The 4,828-nt window shown below is 37.6% G+C and overlaps 1 protein-coding gene across 1 annotated transcript in view; it reads right to left on the reverse strand.

Moving 5' to 3' along the window:
* Positions 1-4,828, reverse strand: part of LOC127948395 (zinc finger protein 845-like) — a 38,910-nt gene that overhangs the window by 4,353 nt on the left and 29,729 nt on the right. The gene's annotated exons all lie outside the window — the stretch shown is intronic.

A 4,828-nucleotide genomic window follows, 5' to 3' on the forward strand; every position in this document is an offset into this window, starting at 1 on the left:
TACAGCTGAAGTCTTTCTGTTCTGTGTGTTTTCTCTCATGTCTTACTAAATGATCCTCTGAACTCAATGTTTTTCCACAGGTGCTGCAGCAGAAACTCTTGACCGTCAGCTGTTCTTTTAATGTTAAGTCTGTTTCTCCATCAGAAGATGCACAACAGCCTTTATCATCTGAAATGAACAAAATGATCATAAATTCTGGTTTTTAAAATATATTTGAAAAGAATTTGTGTGAAACTCTGCAAGTTAAACCCATGCACAGACATATTGAAAAAAGTAGTTTGGAAATGCAACATTCGTCACCCAATTCATCATATTTTACAATGTCATTTTACAGTTTAACCCTTATGCGTTGTTGGGGACGTTTTTGTACACTAGAGGGTAAAGTTGAGTCTTATTTTGGCCACAACTTTCTCTGTGTTTGAGCTAATGGAATGGAATGATTAATGACAAATCTTATTTTGACCCATATATATATATATATATATATATATATATATATATATCACAGTCTTGGGCATGTCAAAGATTAGTAACAAGATTGGCTTTGATGCATTGTTAGTTTTTGTGCAGCATTAGATTTGAATTTTTTCTCCCTCCTTTACTGTTCGTGGCTATTTTTGCCCCATTTACTTCCATTATAACAAAATTGTTTGATTGCAAAGCCACGACACCATATAATCACGCATTCTTGATTGTTTGTGATTTTCCCTTTCGGGAAGAGGTAAAATGTGTTATTTTTACAGTTGATCACTAGGTGGGACCATTAACCTTTAGATAGGCCTGAGCAAAAAAAGGCTTAGTTTCTGGCTTGTATATGGAGTTATATGGAGTATAACAGCAAATTATAGTGTTTGTGTGTGTGAGATTCTTGATTGTTGGTGGTTTTCCCTGTTGGGAAGAGGTACAATTTTTTTTTTTTACAGTTGATCACTAGGTGGGAACATTAACACTTAGTGTGTGTGTGTGTGAGTGAGAGAGAGAGAGAGAGAGAGAGAGAGAGAGAGAGAGAGAGAGAGAGAGAGAGAGAAGGAAGTGAAGTGAAGGAAGTGACGTGACATTCAGCCAAGTATGGTGACCCATACTCAGAATTCGTGCTCTGCATTTAACCCATCCGAAGTGCACACACACAGAGCAATGAACACACACACACACTAAATGGCAGTGGGCAGCCATTTATGCTGCGGCGCCCGGGGAGCAGTCGGGGGTTCAGTTCAGGGGTATTACAAGGGCACCTCAGTCGTGGTATTGAGGGTGGAGAGAGAACTGTACATGTACTCCCCCCACCTACAATTCCTGCCGGCCCAAGACTTGAACTCACAACCTTTCGATTGCCAGTTCAACTCTCTAACCATTAGGCCACGACTTCCCCTTAAAAAAAAGGGTGTTAGAGGGTGTGAGAGAGACCTTTGTGCACTTACCTTGATGTATCTGAAAAAATCAAAATATGCACCTCATGCTCTCAGAACTACATGGAGTAAACAATAAAAAAAGAAGTGTGTTTATGCACCTGCTGCCTTTTGATGGTGAAAAGTACGGATGGCCTATGTCTGAAATGCTTGTCTTTTCTTGATGGTAAAACCAGTTTAAAAACTTAAAATCCTGTAAAAAAAAAATCTACTTTGCATCAAATTTATGAACAATGTATTATGAACCAAAATGCAATACCAACTTCAAATAAGCTGCAGCTTGCTGGAGGGGTCAAGCTGCATAATCATTTCTAAAACTTTGGTACACGTCAAGCCCTTTCTCGTGTTGCTTGCTGCTCTTCTCACCATTAAATATCCAGCACGATGGCATGCAAGTGTTTAAATCCACATACTTTGCTTTTGTTTACTTTATTGGCTTGTTAAGTCTGACGTCACGTAGCAGCGCTTCCGTGTCCAAACGTCTATCAGTTACCACGAGAAAACAAACAAAAGGTGCTAATACTAGCAAAAAAGTTATAATATTAACCTTTAACTCCATACCGAAGTACCAGATAGCCAGACAATGAAAATATAAATATAAACAAAATATATAAAAATTATTTGTGTTTGGGACGCTGTGAGCACGGAGACTGTAGTGTATACCGTAAGTTTGAAAGAGTTTATCTTTAATTATCAATATGAATAAACAGTGCTCATAAACGGCTGCTGAAGTCATATTCTCATGCGAGTTGAGGCCTGGACCCGGAAACAGCACTTCTTACGTCATCACTTAACAACCGATTACTTTCACCACCATTAAAATGCAGCAGGTGCTGTACAACAAAATACACTTTTGTTTACTTCATGTAGTTCTGAGAGCTGAGGTGTACCTTTTGATTTTTTCAAATACATCAAGGTAAGTGCGCAAAGACACACTCTCTCTCCCTTTCTCTCTCTCTCACACACACACACACATAATATACTATGCTGTTATACTCCATATAGCTTCATATACTAGTTAGAAATCTAAAGGGTTAATGACAAGTAATAACAAATGTTACCTCCTCCCAACAGGGAAAACCACCAACAATCAAGAATCTCACACACAAAAATTTAAATCTAATGCTGCACAAAAACTAAAAATGCATCAAAGCCAATGTTGCTACTAATCTTTGACATGCCCAAGACTGTTATAAAAAGTTTTTAAAAATCCAGCCACAATTACTTTTATTTTGAAAATAAGTAATTTTGTGTGTTTCCCCCCCAAATCAGTGACATAATTTATGAACTTGGCAATTAAAGAGTTAAAATCTTGGAATTTTTAAAAACATTTGGTAGTTTTGATCAGGACTGAAGTTGATTAACATTTTTATGTAAAAAAAATTTGGAAAAAAAAAAATTAATCTGATACATTTTTACCGCAGTTTAACTGAGTGGATGTTTTCATTCCGAACATAACGAAAGGGTAGTGAATTTGAACAATCTACAAGGGATAATAATACTGCAATCACAATATTTTTATTTCATGATTCTATAGTTTAGCTATAATTATATCATAACAAAAGTAATTTAAATAAAAAAAAAATTATAAAATTGGGCAGCCTTACAAACAGGCACAGCAAATTTGTCTCTCACATTCTAGATCTCAAGAGAGGAAAACATAAAAACTATCATTTGCCATTATCTCAGAAAATCTTTACTCAAACTTGATCAAATCATCAGAGATCAACAGCCAATATGAACCTGATCCTGGAGAGTCTGCTGACATTCAAGTGTCAGAGATACAACAAACGGTCATAAAAGGAGAAACAAAAATATTCATCACCATCCCCATTATCCTCCTCCTCCTCCTCTTCCTCTTCAGTGTGTTGTTGTTGTTTCTCTGCAGTGGTTTCTTCTCCTCTGCTCTCGATCGGGTTTCTGCAGTCCACCAGTTTGACGGAGCACATCTTCAGCGGCGTCTGCAGCATCTGCTGTTCTCCAGCGTTACAGTCAGAGGTTTGATCAGTGGATTCATGATCCTGAGCGTCAGTATAACAGAGTAAAGTGAGACTCAGATCTGAGTCCTGTGTGTCTCTGGATCTCTGATCTCTGACGCTCCAGACTGAATCCTGAGCTTCTGTCCCATCAGTCTCACGCACCCAAACCTGCTCCACATCCTGACAAACACAATCAGTAATATATCTAGTGAGAGTATGATTAACAATAAGACATTGATTCACACAACTATCAGTCCATATTAGCAGCTAAAGATGAAATGAAGATCTGTTCAAACCTCTCTGTTCAGTTTGTCTCCTCTTTCTCTCAGCTTTGCCTCCAGTGAAGCCACCTCTTTCTTCAGCTGACAGATTTCTGTGATGAAATCCTCAATATCCAGCATGGACAGATCAGTTCCTACTGATTTACAGCAGACCACATCCACCTGCGCTTTCATGCTCAACAACTGAACACAAACACTTCACCATTATTACAAATATATATATATATAAATAAATCACTTCAATTAAGCTGCATTCAATAAACTTAACACTGTAGCTTAAATATGACTGAGATTTAATCTATTTAAGGTATTCAGCATATTACAATAGTAATATGGTTATATGCTGGACATTTTAGACTAAGCACAAATTTACCATTGTTTACCAAACTAACAATGGTAAACTTGTGCTAAGCCTAATGTGGTTTTATTACAAATACCCAAGTTAAACTATGGTTACTTTAGTAAAACCTATGGGTTATTTTAAACCAGATCTGGATAACAAACGCTTCATTCAAGCTCATTAGCGTGCTAAAAGTAACAAAACATAAAGAGTTAAAACACGTACCGGGTCTGTAAGCCTCCAACCGTCTTTTCTTCTTCAGTGGTTTTACCGGTTGATTTACTGGACTAAGATGGTCACAGCGCCTCCTACAGTTCGAGAAGTGCTAATCTCTCTGAGTCAGAACGACTGCGTGTTAGTAGATATTCTGTCTGCACCTGCTTTTCTCATTTAAAGAAAAACCGCACGTTTAATTAAGTCCAAAATGCACAATTACGTTTTTGGAAGCTTGTTACTTTCGCATAGACTGCTAAGTAAATTACATTGTCAAGGTCCAGAAAAGTATGAAAGACATCGTCAGAACAGTCCATCTGCCATCAGTGGTTACTGTCTGTGTATAGCTCAGTCTTTGGCAGAGGTTTTCAACTCCAGTCCTTGCACCAACACACTTTTCCTCCCAGATGATTAGTTTCTACCAAGTAAATTTCTTAACTTACACAGCAGCATAAATACTCTTGAAGAACAGTGATGAAATGGATAGTTAAGCCATGGCTCTCTCTTGATTAAAAGAAACCGGTCCAGCAATGAAAAAGCAGAGTGTATTTACCAGACTCTCCTTCATGCATTTCAACACATAAAACATGCATTATGAAACCTAGGCGA

This window comes from Carassius gibelio, chromosome B1 (assembly GCF_023724105.1).
Source record: "Carassius gibelio isolate Cgi1373 ecotype wild population from Czech Republic chromosome B1, carGib1.2-hapl.c, whole genome shotgun sequence".
NCBI classification, from domain to species: Eukaryota; Metazoa; Chordata; class Actinopteri; order Cypriniformes; family Cyprinidae; genus Carassius; species Carassius gibelio.